At 36.0% G+C, this 18,437-nt stretch overlaps 1 long non-coding RNA gene across 1 annotated transcript in view; it reads left to right on the top strand.

Moving 5' to 3' along the window:
* The window catches only part of LOC106727082, an 18,358-nt gene extending 1,384 nt beyond the window's left edge, over positions 1-16,974 (top strand). The window contains exons 2-3 of the long non-coding RNA XR_001363233.1: positions 1,133-1,138; positions 16,890-16,974. This is a non-coding gene — a long non-coding RNA (uncharacterized LOC106727082). The remainder of the gene's footprint in view (positions 1-1,132; positions 1,139-16,889) is intronic.
* Positions 16,975-18,437: the final 1,463 nt, after the last annotated feature.

Here is an 18,437-nt window from a genome sequence, read left to right as displayed (position 1 = left end):
GCAGCAAGCAAGCCTCCCTGTTCGCTTCAGTGCCTGGCTGCCGGCCGCCATCTTGGCTGACAGTTAATTTGCATATACTCACTGATTAGCCAATGAAAAGGGTAGCGGTCATACGCTAATTACCATGTTTCTCTTTTATTAGTGTAGACTAGAGGCCCGATGCACGAAATTCTTGCAAGTGTAGGCCTTCCTTCTCCCGGCTTCCGGCACTGGCTTTCTTCTGACACCCGGGACCCGGGCTTCCCTCACAGCCCCGCTTTGTCCAGAATGACCTCCAGAAGGAAATCTGGTCTAATTAATATATTACACTTTTTTTATTATAGATGTACTTTTTGCAATATTTGAAATCTTGCATGTATTTGTTTTGAATTTAGGTTTTTTACATTGTTTTACCATGAACCAGGAGGTAATGTTATTCTGAAGAAAAAGGTTTGTGCTATTATGAAGGATAGCTGCTTGAATTCTTTTCCTTCCCAAGGGAATTAGAAATAATAGAGACTGAGTGATATTTAGACAATACTCCTTTTAACACCATTAAAGGCACTCAGGTCTTAATTTGGAATTACCTTGAATTATTGATTGATGTTAGACTTTGGTCAAAGGAATTAATAGATCATGAAGTTGCTTGTCATCCTTTGCCATCATTGATAGTAAAAGCACAAATATCTACAGCAGACTTATCACACTGTAGCACTCAAAAATGAAATTGCCAAATCTTTCATAATTCTGCTTTCAACTTCTTGTAGGATCTCTTCTTTGTGATTTTTCTTTGGGTGCCTTGGCCATCACGGACGACCTCTGGCAATAGAACCTCATGCTCCTACTTTTCCGCCTGTGGCTTTTATGGAATGATTTCTAACCACTACTTGAGTAGAATGAAAGAAGAAAATAAGTGAGCAATCCTTCAAAATGTTTGACACGGCTCAGAAAAATAAAAGCTTCCCTTTATATTGATTGTTGGTAATCACCATTAAATAGTGAAGTTTAGTAATCCACCTGACTGCTGGGGGAAGGAAGATTTATCTTATACTTTAAGTATTAGTGGTCAGTTACACAATACAGTTAATTGTATTATGTACTCAGTTCAATAACTATATATAATTTTAGCTTAATTAGAGCTTTGTATCTACAGTATGAGGTAGTCATGATCTGCCTATATAAATTCCAACGAAAGGACTGCCATTACCTTTTTCTCTCCTGGAAAGGACATTATCTCTCTTTCTCTTTTTTTATTCCATGTACTCAAACATAGAGTCCAAGTTCTTTATTTTTCCTTCCCTTTGTTGAATTATCTCTCTTTCAACTATCTGCTCCCCTTCTGTTTGTCTTGTTCACATTTGAATTCCCATTTCTTCAGTTATTATTACTTCAATAATAAATTAATTATTAATTAATAATAATAATAATAAATTATTTACAATTATAAATAATCTCTCCAGAATGGGACCATGAAGGAGCTGGTCATTTGTAGTAAAGTATAACACTGCCAGGCATTATGATAAGTATATTTACATTTTTCCTTTCCAAAAACCATAGGACATGGATACTATGATTAGCTTCCCATTTTATAGGCCAGAAATGGAGGCACAGAGAACTATATTACAAAGCTAGTAAGGGGCAGCACCAGAATTTGAACCCAGGCAATCTGACTGCAGGATCTATGATATTAACAACTGTGCTGTGGAGTCTTTCATAAATTAAGGGGAGAAAGTATGATTGCTCTTCCCAAAGATCTTGCAATTTACCAAATCATAATAATCAAATGTGAACACAATCTTGTAAAATGTCAATTCCCATAAGTTTTAAATGATTAGAAATAATTTTCCTTTTTTAAAAAAATATTGTTATTGATTTTAGAGCAGAAGGGAGAGGGAGAGATAAAAACACCAATGATGAGAGAGAATCATCTATGGGCTGCCTCCTTTATACCCCCTACTGGGGATCTAGCCCCAGAGAGATTAGAAATGGAACTGTGACCTCGACGCTCAACCACTGAACCACATGAGCTGGCCAAGAAACAATTTTAATTGGCTTTTTTGGCTTACCTTGCTCACTGATAACATAGAAAAATACTTATATTTTATTTATTAATTGATTTAATATTAGCAGCCTATATAATTTCTTTTTGGGGATCTTCACACAACTCGTTCCACTTATGCAGGCAAAATGCAGCTGATATACATCACTATGTATTTAAGTGCAGTGAAATTATTACTTTTATCTTTAAGTAAGCCTTCTATTATTCCTCTGGAATTTCTCTTTTCCAAGTAATGACTCTATTGTTGGTGAGACTTTCCTGATTTATTCATTGACAGCTGCAAAACTGCTTTGCCAGGTTAAAAATAAAATCTGTATTTTGGAAGATACTTATTTTTTAAGCATGAGATGATTTATTTAGTTGCCTGTTTATAACAGCTCTAAGAAAGATGTAACTTTAGGGATATAATTGTATCTCAAATCAGGATAAAGAATTCATCATATTCTTCCATGCTGAGAATTTTATTCTCTTATTTTTGTGATATCCTCTCTGCTGACAAACACTAAACAATGACAAAATGGACTCACATTTCACTTTTTTATTTTATCCTCCTCATATATTTCCTTATCATTGTCCTCCCATCACTCTCCAATGTCATCTAGATAGATAATAAAAATAAAATTATCTATTAGACACCAATGAAGAGCTCAAAACAGCAGTTAAACCCTTCAACCAACCTAACATTCACCAAGATCTGCAATACCTCTGTTTTTCCTGGCTCACTCCATTTCATATTTCTTCTCAAAATAAGTTATCTTCCTATGGGATTCACTGTTACCATCTCAAGGTTTAACTTAGCATGGGGAGAGAAAAAGAAAATTTACAGGTAGGTAATATAGAATTTAAAAAATATTTATGAAGAAATTAATGAATGAAATGCTGAATTGCTTGCCTCACTGCTTTCTGCAAAGGCATTTATTCCTTGAAAAGGCATTTTTATTTGTTTAAGCTACTGCCAAAATTTCTTTCCTATTCTCTCTCTTTTTTAAGATTTTGTATTGATTTTTTTTTAGAGAGAGAGAAAAGGAGAGGGAGAGTGAGAAACATTGATATGAGAGCAGAACATCAATCAGCTTCCTCCTGTATGCCCCCTACTGGGGATCTAGCCTGCAACCTGGGAATTTAAACTGCAGCCTTTCAGTGCATGAAGGATGCAGCCAACTGAGCCAGGGTTCTCTCTTTCTCATCCTTCAGTTTGTAGCTAGAATGATCTTTATACACTACAATATATGCAAATTGAGCATATTTAACAGTTATTAAAATATTAGCACATTTTTTCATTTTCTATATTTTTAAAAATGTTTCAAATATAGTACTGAATAAATGTAATGATGACATTCTTGAGAGCACAGCATATATTTGATACAGATACAAACAGATTAGAGAATGTTTAAGAAGATATGGTCTATTATCTGTCCCTGATATATACAACCTTAATCCTATCTAATAAAGAGGGGAATATGCAAATTGACCATCACTGTGCCACAAAGATGACAGTGCTCATACCCACAAGATGGTGGCGCCCAGTCCCCTCAGCCCCGCCAGAGTCTCCCAGTCCTTTCAGCCCCACCGGGGGGAGGAGGGTGGCAGGAATGTGGTGTAGTCAGAACCGCCCTCAGCCCTGAGACACCCAGGGCCAGCCTAAGGCACAGGCAAGCCTCAGATGTCGGCTGCCCAGCCACCCAGAGTCGGTCCAAGGTGCAGGCAAGCCTCGGATGGTGGCTGCCCAGCCGCCCAGGGCTGCCTGAGGCTCAGGTAACCAGGGCCGGCTGAGGCTTGCGCTGCCAGCAGTGGCAGCAGAAGAGGGGTGATGGGGGCATCGCCTTCCCCTGATCGCCAGGATGCCTCCAACCCCTGAGGGCTCCTGGACTATGAGAGGGGGCAGGCCAGGCTGAAGGACTCCCCCTCCAGTGCATGAATTTTAATGCACCGGGCCTCTAGTTACTATGTAAAATCTCAAAACTCATTACATTTACCTTGTCACATGTGCTTGTCAAGATTTATAGTAGGTTTCACAAGATGTAGATGTATTTGTTTTTGTTTTGAAAATATGTATTTATGGGGAAACCACACCATACTGAATTTAGGGAAAATTGGGTCCTGAACTAGGATCACTGAGTAATCCCAGATTTATCTGGCTCTACTTTCCCACAAAGGCATCCAAGATAGTATGAGTAGATGGTTTCCTGGGTGCTAGAGGAAAGACTGGGGAAGGCAGTGAGGGTCAGCAGGTCTAAGATGGTGACATAATGTAGTTTATCATTCTGTCTTGGTCACTGATCTTAGATGGCTGGGGAAATTAGGATAATTAGTGACTCTGAAATGTCCTACATGTATGCATTAAGATTTGTTGAGCAGGCTGGTGTTCTGGAACATCCTGAGTATCTAAGCCATCATTTTAATCAGAACGATCTTTTTAGGGCTGAAATGAGTGTGAGATTGTCAGTATGTTCTTCCCAAACTGTTTGTCTGGACCCAGAATATGAATGGATTTGCTGAGCCTATAAAAACTTGTTATCATGGCCAATCTTTCTGGACTGTTTGGAGTATTGGCCATACCAAAGTTTCTCTTACATTCTTCTTGATAACTAGCTGAAATCCTGCTCTTCTGGTTAGTTTGAAACTTTAGGAAATCATGTCCTGGGCAGAGGTAGAAGTGTTCATGGATGCAGGCTTCCAGTTAGATCAAGGCTTCTGGGTCTCCTGATCTACCCTCTTGCAGGCCCAACTGACCTTTTTGATTAGGATTTTGAGCAATGGGAGTCTGCCCCCCCGCCTCATCTAACTCCTCCTCTTAAGGTTGGTGACAAGAAACAAGTCCATGCAAAGATGAAACCACAGCTGTGTCTCAGGTAATCTGAATGGTAGTACCTACCTTTATCCTTCTCATACCTCTCTCCCACGTCCCTGAGCCTATGACAACCATATCTAAAATCCTCTTGCTTTTATGAATCCAACAGCTACCCTGCTATACTTTCCTGTCCTTGATACTGAAGGTGATGTGAGTCAGTAGAACTGCTAGACATAAGTTGCTTGGTAGCTGGAGCCAGTTAATCTTGATTCTAATCTCTGCTTGCATTTTATTGCCTAACAGACTCCATGGAAAGAACATAAAGTTTTTTAAGCTAATTTTTCTCTTCTGTAAGGTGGAGAGAGAAATTTTAGGTAAATTGTAGCTTAAATGGTTCCTAGATTCCGTTTATTCCTGGATACCTTCATGTTGCTGAGCATCTGGCAGCAAAGATTAAAAATAGGTAATGTGAGTGAGGCCAGTCAATATCTTCTTGCTGATAGAAAGGGTAGGGTCAGGAATTTGTTTCCCAATTGGAGAAGAGCCTGGGAGGATAATATTCAAGAACCCTGAGAGTGGTACATGGTACATCAGTACATGAAAGATTATGCAGATAGCCTGCTCTACATAGATCTACACAGATCTCAAATTATCTGGGGTGGAGGTGAGGGGTTGACATTAATGTGTTTGTGTTTCAACTTATTGTACATGAAAATTAAGAAAAGCTGGAAAAGGTGAGCAACAAAGTCTGGAAAAATTAGACATTCTATCAATTGTCACCATTTCCTAGCTCCAGAGACTCACTGTTGCTGCAGCAATGCTATTGTATTAATATTTAATTTACTCTTCACCTGTGACATTTTTTAATGGGCAAAGCAACTTTCCCTACCACCTGTTCAAGACTTGCTGGTAACTCCATATTTAGGGAAATAGGGGGAAACTTTTCACTGGAATAAGTCAAAATTAAGTATTGTGTGACCTCTGTTAAATCTAGAAGATTCAAGTTGTTTTGAACCATAGTCTGGAAAAGAAGGTGAAAGATCACTTTTAAGCTCCGTGGTGTATAGGGAATTGCACAGAAATTAATATTGTTGAAAACCTCTAACAAGGAAGTAGTCACACTCTTTTCCTTTTTGTTAATTTTTTTCTGGTGTCATCGTACTCTTCTCAAGGATTTTGAAACATTTTGACCTACATTTTCAAACCTACACTCATTACTGTCTACTTATATTCATCAAATCACCAGTGACTTTTGAGAGTTGAACTCATCTTTACACAGTAGATTTCTTTTAGCTTATGGCTGTTGTTTTAAATCAGTTAGCTCTAATGATAAGGTTTTTATTCTGTCTGAGATGTCATTATGTGGTGTATGAAAATATTCAACAATCCTGGAAATTTTCCCATATATGTACCAGGTATAAATTTTCAATCACCACATCTGAGTTCAATAATTGTCATATTGTTTTAATTCTTTTTTCTAAATAAAATTAAATCTGACTGTGAAATTCCATTTGTTAGGAGGTGAGATTTTCAAACTAGATTTGGAATGGTCACTCCTTCTACTTAGGGTGTGTAAGAATCCAAGAGACTTAGAAGTTAGTTGATCAGAAGATGGCAGAAAACCCACTAATTTTTAGTTTTTCATAGTTGTTTCTGAGTTGCGTATATTCTAAGAACATAGAATGCATTTGAAAGAGAAAAACTTCAAAACCTATATGCCAATCTTGGATATGAACATTCCTGAGTAATTTTGAAGCCTTGGTACAGCCACTATATAAAATTTTCTTTCTTAAGTTATATGACCTCTTCAAACTTTTCAGAGGAATGTTGCTGACAAACTTTATTCTAACCCTCAAAAAATACATGTTCTTTCTTTTCTTGAGGAATCTTTTATTCTCTAAAGATCAGCAGCCTTTGCCTCTATCTCACTAAGTAGTTCCATTTTTCTCTTTTTTCTCACTAAGGTAGGAGAGAAGTTCAGAGAGGTGAAAGATGATGGGATGTGGTGCAACAACAGAGGGACTGTATTTGGAAGGACTTTTTTTATTGGTTAAATTTCTTGGTGAAATTCACAGCAAAGCCTTTATCTGAGAGTGAAAATGGGAGCAGTAATATTGGTGAAGAGGAAAGAAGGTTTTAAATCAAGCATGTCAAACTTGTGGCCCGGGGGCACATGTGGCCCACAATGAATATTTTTGTGGCCCAATCAATATAACAGTATGTAAGAAATGTTTAATAAAAATTTCATAACTTAATTTTTATAATATCCTGTTATACATAATCCTATATAATAAAAGGCTAATATGCAAATTGTCCCCTCGGGAGTTTGACCAACAGGGAGTTTGACCACTCACTATGGACGTGCACTGACCACCAGGGGTTGTCACAGGATGAAGGAAGGCCCTGGCCGGCAGCTGGCAGCTGGGGAAAGAAGGCCCTGATTGGCCCTGATCACTGGCCAGGCCTAGGGACCCTGCCCGTGCATGAATTTTGTGCACCTGGCCTCTAGTTTTTAGTAACGAACTACAATGTTCGCTAATGACTGATTACTATAATTGTGTTGCATTAATTTCTCTTATGTGCCTTATGCACAGGTGCACCATTTCTCTCCACTAATACTAGCAGCGAATATTTTAGCAGCCAATTGCCACACCATTAGTCTTTGACTGACTTTGGTGTGTGCAACAGGAAATACTTCACTTTCAGAGAACAAGAAAAATAAGCTTATTTGCATTACACTTATTAATTTGTGCAGTTATTCAGTGTCTGTTAAGTTAATGTTCAAGAGAAAAATATTAATTCTTATTAAAATGTTTTATTATTTTATGTTAACGATTACTCATTTATTTCAGCCCTTTGTGTTCAGCATGTCTCTATTGAAATAAACCTATGTTTCTTTGAAAATTGAAGCTTTTGTCTTTTTGCAGCCAACATAAACTTAAGCCTTGTTTATTTGGCCCATGTCAGCCTTTGAGTTTAACATGCTTATTGTAAATAGTCATTTAAGAGAATGGGAGAACAAATGGACTAATGATAAATAGAATATTTTTTCTGACAGCACTTTGGTTTGTGGTTATGTATTAACAGTGAGACTGGTTGTTGTGGTAATATCTTTCCCTTTTACATTCAGCTTTAGATGAGGATGCTATGAAGGCAGAGAGCTTGATGCAGGGTTTATAGAATCATGCAGAGAGGAACAGGGACTCAAGGGAATAATAATGGCCACTGGCTGACCATGAAATATAAGATGGATACAGTGAAAATGTTAATAGATTCAAGGAGTTAAAGGAAAGTTGGAGTCATTATACTAGAAAGGAGTGACCTGCGGAAAAAGTGTTGATGGCCAGAGTTTGAAGCATAGCCTTGGTATATGGAGGGCTACAGTTATTGGTAATGATAGGATTTGAAAATAATAATTGTTTTTAACTATGGAAAACTAGGGAGAGAATTAATTTAGAATTATACTTCAGATATTAAAAATACATTTTGACCTGGATAATAATTAATTTTAACTATATTTTTGAGTTGACATATAAAGGAAAGAATTTTAGAGTATTAAGTAAAAATAAATAATTCAATAAATATTACTCATTATAATTCAGTAAAAATTAATTAATTATATAGTTACTTTTTGCTGAAGTGGTAGAAGTGTACTTTAAGGAGGATTTTGCTTAATCACCTAGAATCCTTCTTTTTAGAATAATTATTAAATTTCTATTTAATAGTCATTAGCAAATTCTAAGGATATTGGTTTGCTATGGTTTTTACTCAGATTAAGAAACATTGAACTGGCTTCTCTAAATGGATATAGCATAACAAGATTTTAAGAGAAAACAAGGTCAGATGAGTGAAAACACACACACACACACATGAGTGTTTGTGTGTTTGTGGAAGAATGTCTACATTTATATTTTAAACTACCAGAATTTTATAATAATAAAAATTCTAAGAAACTTCTAAAACATTTAAGTTTCTTTCCATCCATATTGAGATTTATAGCTTCATTTGTAGTTTGATTACACGAAATATTCACATCATTCTTTGGCCCAACAACTTTTTTTTTTACTACTTCTTATATGATTCTGTACCACTTTAATCATTCTATCTTGGCATAATCCTAGGTTGAACCATACATAAAGGGAAAATGGCATATTGGGAATTATGTATATGGTTCAATGTAAATTACAGTGACTTAAAATTGTGTCCCAGCTTCCTTTGTTAGTCTGTAATCTCTTCATAACAGGTGTGGGGAAGCATGAGACTTGGTTGGAAAGTTTGTAAGGAGGACATTCTGAGAAAAGGGAAGTGTGTGGAAGGCCACCTACCCTGTTTATTGGAATTCTGACTTAGGGGAGACTTAGGGGAGTATCAAAGGCAGCACTCCTAATTATTCCTTGACCTTTCCAAACAAGTCTGTGCACATGCAGACCCCTGGGTGTTTACTGGAATCCTTATGCTTAATCCCTGGATGCCCTTGCCTAGAGGACAATGAGAACATGTGTGTCCTCCCAAGATTACTCACCCTACGGATTTTATCTAAAGATAAAAATTCCTATAAAAGGTTAACGAGGCAGGCAATCGAGGCTGCTCTGGCTGCTAGAGCCAGGAGCCCCTTAGCCCTCTCTTTCACAGTCAAACTGTGTCTGAGTAATCTGTTCATCTGTCGTTCAGGGGCTGCAGGTCAGCTCCGGCAAACAGGTACCCTTTATTTTCACACTTGAAATTATGGTGTCCAGCCTCATAACTAATGAGAATCAACTCTAAAACATTAAAATTGAAATTCAGTGATTATATGTTTTTATTTGGTAGGGGAAAAACTGAACCAGAAAATATTGGAGAAATAGGAAAACAAAATGGATACTTTCTGAACTAAACCTGTTAGAGCCTATTTCTAGTTGTATGTGAGTCTCCTAGTTCACTGTGCTTATATTATCTGCCCCACATATATTATGCTTTTAAAGGGACTGGACTTTTATATGTTGTAACATTCATTTAAACCAGCATTTAAAGTGCATATATCTCTCAGCATGTAAAACAAACAAAATCTAAAATATTTTTAACCTTTTAAATAGTTTATTTTAAAACTGCACATTGAGTTTATTTAGAATGATATTATGATGAGAGAATCATTTGTTTTTCTCTAAATAAGGAGCTTTTCTCCGGTTACTTCTCAGAAAGAAATTTTTTAACAAGATAACATTAAAGGCCCTCCTAAATTTCCAGGTCATTTGAGAAGTGGCTGAAGAAAGTGTACACTCCAGCTAAAATGTCCTTTGCTATATCAAATGAAAAATGTCAACATTTCCTTGCCATAGCCCATTCAGAAAAATATAAATTACACTTTTTCAAAAGACTAATATTTATATTATTTTTATAATTTTAGATTGAACCATTTAGAATAAATGGTTCAAGTTACTCATGTCCTTGTCAAAATAATTTATTTTGTTTATTTTAGAAAATTAAAGCATAAATGTTAATCATCTCAACATTATCTTGTCATTTTTTCTAATTTACTAACTTGTTCATAAATTCTAAGCTGTATTCCACTGCAAATGATCAGTTTGAATATTATTGATGACAAGTAACCAAGATCTATTTAATTCCATGTTCAATGATGATAGAATGAATACTTTGAAGAAGAAAGTACCTGACCTAGAAACGGAAGCAGTATGTTTCAAAAGACTGGAGATATTAGTGCATTAAAATGTCCGGAGAGAACATTCAAGTTATAGCACAACAAAGGTGATTTTTAAAGAAGCAATTGAATCATATCCTGCTTACAAATATGTTTATTTTATATTTTATATGCATTTAATATATAGTTTCTTTCATCATCAAACATCATCAAAGTCCCTCTTTAAAAAATCGATATGGCTTTAGTTCTAGAAAACTTTTGTTCTGTTAGCAAATTAGCATAACTTTCCAAAAAGCTTATTTACTCATCTTGATCTCTCTAATAGTAATAGAAGTTAAAATATGCTACCATTCACATACATGATGTAATTTTGCTACTGTTTTCACAGCATACATTAATTTATGTAAAACAGCAAGCATATTAGTTGGTACATCATTTCCCATTACATTTCTTAGTTTCCTTTTCTTTTGGGTTCAATAGCTACGAGCTCCATTAACTTTATACAGAAAGTGCAATTGTAGGAGCACAGAAATTACCTATAAAGTCTTTCACATATGAATGATTCAGCCTCAGATTATAAGGTATGGAAATATCATTGCTATGGTGAGTCATGCTAAATAAACTATAGCGTATTTTATTTTCTGTTAGACTCTTCAGGTATTATTAGACTGAAAATGTCTGAAAAATGGAAAAATGTTCTCTGATTTGGAAAATTTCCTTTCTACATCATTCTAAGGGCTCAGTGTCCAATTGATAACTTGGTTTTGTAAATGGAATCCGAGATATTCTCAATACCTCTGTCTCTGTATTATGAACTCTTCCAGAGGCACCAACTCCTGCAACTGTGGCCATCCACATGGGTCAAGGATTTAATGTTACTCAGCACTAGGTTGGTTAGAGTTTGGGATTTATGATGATCTTTCCATTGGAAACATGAGTTCTTAGAGGAAGAAGGTGCATTTATCCTAGGTTGCAAATAACTTAGGAAATGTTTAACTTGTTCAATTTTGGTAGGACAGAGCAGAAAAAAAATTGAACACCTAATTCTCCTCTATCTACTATACTTCCTGATGCGCCCAGGCATCCCTCTGTAGTCTGGTTTAAGTAGCATTCACATGTCTATTTTTGCCTTCCTTGAGGTCTTGTTCTTATTTTTTGATACCATCTAACATCTCTGAGTCCAAAACTCTGGCTCTTCTCTTTGCTACATTGCATATAATTCCTATGGGATCTCTATCCTTGGTTGAGGATTTATCATTTTTCAATGGCCTCTTTCAATAAGCTAAGTGTCTCCTGCCATACTATGAATTTCTTACAGTCAGGGAGTGGATTAGTGGCTCCTTTAATTTTGTTCAGGGGGAGGGAGGGTTAAGGTGGTCTATGGATTTGGAAGGGGCTAAGAATCTGATTATAAAACTCAACTTTTTACTTCAGCCTCTCTAGACAAAGTCCAGGCAATGGCCTTGGCCATTCTCTTCCTTTGCAAATGTGGAGTCCTGTCCTAAATATGAATCCAATAGCTTCACTCTGACAGTTTTCCTTATGCTGACCATATGCTTTTCTATACAATTTTTTTTTTGTCTTGGCTTCCATATCCTCACACTCTATTGTCCTACAGGGAAATCTGTTACTTTCTGTCCTTTGGAACAACTACTTTCACATGTCACTGTGTGTTATATGTCAACATTTACTTTTGATGGACTATTCTGCTTTCACAGTAAACTTTCCCAGCTGTTGGCTTCCTCTATTCCCCAGGATCTGCCTCCTGGGGCATTATAATTCATCCTACCAAGTAAAAAAGTAAGTCAAACCTTCTCATATTCCTTATTAAAATAAGACACTGTTATTAAAATAATACAGTATTTTTTGTAATTAACGCCTGAACAGGTTATTTCCTAGGTCAAAACCCTGCAAAACTGAGTAAAACACAACAACTTATCTTTAATGTGCTCTGCAAAATGGTGGAACCTAAATTTTCTATCTTTATTTTTCACTAATTTTCAAAAGGTTTTGTTTTAGTTTTGCTTTGTTTTAATGAAGACTTTCTTTTTTTAGAGAAGTTTAAGTTTCACAGCAAAATTGAGGGGAAGGTACAGCGATTTCTATGTGGAGGCCCTTGCCACCACACATATATCAGTCACCTCCCCCATTACCAACATCCTCCACCAGAGCGGTCCATTTGTTAAAATCAATGGACTTGCAAAGATATATCATTATTACACAAAGTCCATAATTTACTTTAGTGTTTTTCTTGGTGTTGTACATTTTGAGTTTGGACAAATGTATAATGACATATATCCATCATTACTGTATCATACAGAATATTTTCACTGTCCTAAAATTCCTCTGTGCTCTGTCTATTAACGTGCCCATTCTCTGCCACCCCCAACCCCAACAATCATAGCTTGATACTCATCTATTTTTACCACCGAATAACATTCCATTGTCTGAAGATACTAGTTTGCTTATTCATTCTCCTATTGAAGGTCATTCTGATTGCTTCCAGGTTTGGCAATTACAAATAAAGTTGCTATAAACATCTATTAGCAGGTTTTTGTGTGAACATAAGTTGTTTTTAACTATTTTGAATAAATACATAATAACATGATTATTAGATGGTATGATAAAGGTATGCTTAATTTTGTAAGAAACTACTAAACTGTCTTCCATAGTGGCTATACCATTTTTTCATTCCTACCAGCAATGTATGAGAGTTTCTGTTGCTTCACATTCTTGCTGGCTTTGTTGTTACCATGTTTTGATTTTTGACATTCTAATAGGTGTGTAGTGGTATCTCATTGTTGTTTAAATTTGCATGGAACAATGACATACAATGAGGAGCATCTTTTTACATGCTTATATGCCATTTGTATATTCTCTTTGGTAAAGTGTCTGTTAAGGTCTTTGGCCGATATTTTAATCAGTTTTTGCTTTCTTATTGTTGAGTTTTAAGAGTTCTTTGTACATTTTGGGTAACAGTCCTTTATCAGATGTGTTTTTTACAAATCTTTTCTCTTAGTCTATGGGTTTTCCTCTCATTTCCTTGATATTGTCTTCCAAATAAAAAGGTTTTAATTTAAATGAATTACAGTTTACCAACTATTTCTTTTATAGGCCAGATCTTTGGTGTTGTATCTTAAAATGTCATTACCATACCCAAAGGCTTCAAGGTTTTTTTTCCTATGTCATCTTTCAGAAATTGCATAATTTGTATTTTACATACATATGTGATCTTTTTGAGTTAATTTTTCTGAGGGGAGTAAGATCTGCCTCCAGGTTCATATTTTTTCATGTGTATGTCCAGTTGTTCTAACATCTACTCTTTAAAGCCAATATTTCCTCCATGGTCAAAGATCATTTGATTATATTTACATGGGTCAATTTATGAACTCTTTCTTCTGTTCCATTGATCTATTGGTCTATTCTTTTACCAATACCACACTGTCTTGAATACTTTAGCTTTATACCAAGTCCTGAAATTGTATAGTGTCAGTCCTCCAACTTTGTTCTTCTCTTTCATTTATGTGTAAGTTATTCTGTATCTTTTGCCTGTATATAAACTTTAGAATCAGTTTGTAAATATACACAAAATAATCTTCTTGGATTTAGATTGCATTAATACTATATATTAAGTTAGGAAGAAATGACATCTTGCCAATATTGAGTCTTCCTATCCATGAACATGAAATATCTATTTATTTAGTTCTGATTTGATTTAATTCATCAGAGATTTGTAGTTCTCATCATAGAGATTTTCACATATTTTGCTAGATGCAAACCTAAGTATTTCATTTTTGGGGGTGCTCATATAAATTGTATTTCATTTTTAATTTTATAAATCCACCTGTTCACTGATGGTATATAGAGAAATAATTGCCTTTTAAAAAAAGTAACCTTATATCCTGCAATCCTGCTATAATCATTTAGTTCCAGCAGGTCTTTATTATTATTATTATTAATTTGGAATATCTACAAATGATTATGTCATCTGTGAAAAAATACAGTTTTCTTTCTTTTTTTCCCAATCTGTATACCTTTTATTTCCTCTTCTTGCCTCATTGCATTGCTGTTGAAAAGGAGTGATGAGTGGGGACAATTTTGCTTTGTACCTGATTTTAGAGGGAAAGCTTTAAGTTTCTCACCAGTAAGTGTGCTATTTTCTGTAGTTTTTTTGTAGATATTTTTTATTAAATTGAGGAAGTTCCTCCCTCTTGCTTGTTTCCTCAGAATGTTTATGTTGATCTTTCAAATGTTTCATCTGTATCTACTGATATCTTATTTTTTTCAGGCTACTTATGTGGTGGATTACATTAATTTATTTGAAATGTTGAATCAGCCTTGCATGCCTGGAAAAATATTACTTAGTTGTAGTATATAATTTTTTATACATTGTTGGATTAAATGTGCTCATACTTTTGAGGTTTTTGTCATGCCTGGAAAAATATTACTTAGTTGTAGTATATAATTCTTTTATACATTGTTGGATTAAATGTGCTCATACTTTGTTGAAGTTTTTGTTATCTCTGCTCATGAGAGAGATATTATTCTGCATTTTTCTTTCCTTGTAATGTCTTTGACTAGTTTTGGTACTAGAACAATGCTAGTCACACAGAATGAGGGATGAAGTACTTTCTCTGCTTCTATCCTCTGAAAGAGATTATAGAGATTTGGTAGAAATTCTTCCTTAAGTGTTTGGTAGAAATTCACCAGTGAACCCATCTGGGCCTTATGCTTCCTGCTTTGGAAGGTTATTAATTATTGTTTCAATTTCATTAATAGAAATAGACCTATTCAGATTGTCTATTTCTTCCCAGTAACTTTTGACAAATTTTTTCTTCGAAAAATTGTGTCCATTTTGTCTATCTGTAGCAATTTCCCTCTTTCATTTCCAATATTAATAATTTGTGGTTTTTTCTTTTTTTCTTAGTTATCCATCTGGGGACTTAATCAATTCCATTGATCTTTTCAAAGAAAGTTTTTGATTTTAATGATTTTCTCCACTTATTTCATGTTTTTAACTTCATTAATTTTTCTCTAATTTTATTATTCCTTTCTTACCTTTACTTTGGGTTTAATTTTTCTCCTTTTCTAGTTTCCTAAGGTGAAAACTTAGATTATTAATTATAAGTGTTCTTTTCTAATATGTGCATTCAATTCTATAAATTTCCCTCTAAGCTCTGCTTTATCTGCATCTCAAAATTTTAACAACCTGTATTTTCATTATTATTTAGTTCCAAATATTTTTTGAATTTCTTTTGACTTTCTTTTTGACCCATATGCTACATCAAAATGTGTTTTTGAATCTCCCTTTATTTTTGGAATTTTCAGTGATTTTTTTATGTTATTGATGTCTAGTGTCATTTTGTGGTTTTCTGAGAGCAGACATGGTATGATTTTAATACCCTTAAATTTGTTAAAGTGTGTTTCATGGCCCAGAATGTGGTCTATCTTGGTGAATGTTCAAGGTAAACTTGAGAATGTTTATTACTGGATGAGTTGGTCTACAGATGTCAGTTATATCTAGTTACTGATGATGGTGTGACTTCAATATATTGTTATTGATTTTCTGCCTGCTGGATCTATTTCTAATAGATCAGTGCCCAAGTCTCTAACTAGACTTATTTATTCCTCTTTGAAATTCTGTTAATTTGTCCCTCATGTAGGTTGACACTCTGTTGTTAACTGCATTGAATTTAAGGATTATATCTCTTGAAGAATTAACCATTTTATCATTATGTAATGCCCTTCTTTATTTCTGATAATATTTCTTACTTTGAAATCTGCTCTGTCTGAAATTAACAGTTATTTGTGTTTTTTTATTACTACTAGAGGCCCAGTACATGAAATTCATGCATGGGGGGCAGGCGGGCTTTGTGTTTTTATATTACTACTAGAGGCCCAGTACATGAAATTCATGCATGGAGGGCAGGGGGGCTCCTCAGCCTGGCCTGCACCCTCTCGCAATCTGGGACCTTTTTGGGGATGTCCTGCGGGATCAGGCCTAAACTGGCAGTTGGAAATCCCTCTAGCAATCTGGGACTTCTGTCTCCTAACTGCTCGCTTGCCTGCCTGATCGCCTTAACCATTCGCCTGCCTGCCTGATCACCCCTAACTGCTCCCTCAGGGGTGGGGCCAGCCTGGGAAAGGGGCTATGGTGTTCTGAACTTTCCAACCAGGAATGTTTTAATAGGCAGTCTCCAAAAACTTGAACTGGAAAACCTAAAAGTAGAGTGCTCAGATTTCAGGCATCAGGTGCTATTAGCAGGATTTCTATCCCAATTAAATTCTAATTCTGAATTCTCAACAGTCTGGACAAACTGCCCTTCACTATCTCCAAAGTTTCTTATTTGTCACTATCCCATTCTCCTCCGCTTCAAACCAAGGTAACAAACAAAACCTTTAATTCTGATTTTCCTCGCTTCAAGGGAACAGCAAACCTCAATCGAAATAATTTCCCGCCAGAAGTCACGTCCAAATACTGTGAGACTGAGGACTATAGGACTGACTATGTACATGCACAATAACAGGCTCATGTTCTAGCAGTAGGTGCCTAGGTGTCCTCCACAATCCCACAATCCTCTGGTCAGATACTTCTGGTTTTTCTAGCTCCTCTTTAAGTGGTGTTTCCTTCAGTCGCGTTGCAACCTCCAGGGCCTCTAGTTGGAGAGGATTTTTCTATTCTTTGACATTGATACCTGTTTACTATTTGGGATGAGTGAAGTTTCGGGAGTACTGCCGCTGCGGTGAACATGTCGGTCCCAAGTGCACTCATGAAACAACCACCCATTCAGTCCACAGCTGGCGCTGTTCCGGTTCTCAATGAGAAAGGTACTGTGCTGAGCCGTTTTCCAAACGGATCTTCCTCTTCCTTCCCCAGTACACTCCAAACCTACTCCATGCCGACCTCTCCAAGCCTGCAGACCCTTAAGACCTTACCCCCTATTTCTTCGACTTTCCCCCATCAAACTCACACTCTATTGCGTTGCCTGGGGGTGCCCCTAACCACTCCCTGGGGGGCAGAGCCAGCCTGGGTGAGGGGCTGTGGTGTTCTGGTCTCTGGTCATTCCATCATTTGTTCGCTGGGCTTTTATTATATAGGATTTGCATGCATATTTTACTCCATTTACTTACTTTTATTCTGTATGTGAATTTATATTTAAACTGGGTTTCTTTCTTTTTTTAATTAGCAAACATTACCTTCTATTTGAATGTCTTACAGTTTTTTAATTAAATTTATTGGGGCGACTTTGGTTAATAAGATTATATAGGTTTCAAGTGTAGTTTTTTGTGATACATGATCTGTATATTGCATTCTGGGCCCACCACCTAAGGTCAAATAATCTGTCACCATATATTTGATTCCCTTAACCCTTTACTACCCCTCTATTCCCCTTTCCCTCTGGTAGCCACCATACTGTTGTCTGTGTCTATGAGTATTTGTGACTTTCTTTTGCATAATCCACTCTTTTCTTGCCTGCTTGGTTTCTGAGAAGTACAATGTAATTCTTACTTTTGATTTTCTATAGGTAAGGGTTTTTTTCCCCCTCTGGTTACTTTCAGGATTTTTCCTTTATCTCTAATTTTCTGTAGCTTGAAGATAATATGCTTACATATTTAAAAACACACACACACATCTTTATTGATTTCAGAGAGGAAGGGGGAGAGAGAGAGAGAGAGAGAGAGAGAGAGAGAGAGAGAGAGAGAGAGAGAGAGAGAGAGAAACAACAATGATGAGAGAGAATAATTGATCAACTGCCTTCTGCACACCTCACACAGGAGGGGGAATCAAGCCTACAAACCTGGGCATGTGCCCTGACTGGGAATCGAACCGTGACCTCCTGGTTCATAGGTTGGTAGATACTCAACTACTGAGCCACATTGGCTGGGCTATGCTTAAATGTTTATTCACCTTGGTGTTCTCCAAGAAATTATCAGTCATTATTGTTTCAAATATTTATTTATGTTTCTTTTCC

The sequence above is a fragment of the Myotis brandtii genome, unplaced genomic scaffold (assembly GCF_000412655.1).
Source record: "Myotis brandtii unplaced genomic scaffold, ASM41265v1 scaffold36, whole genome shotgun sequence".
NCBI lineage: Eukaryota > Metazoa > Chordata > Mammalia > Chiroptera > Vespertilionidae > Myotis > Myotis brandtii.
Note: the sequence above shows the minus strand (reverse complement) of the source record. Positions and strands in the feature narration are given on the sequence as shown.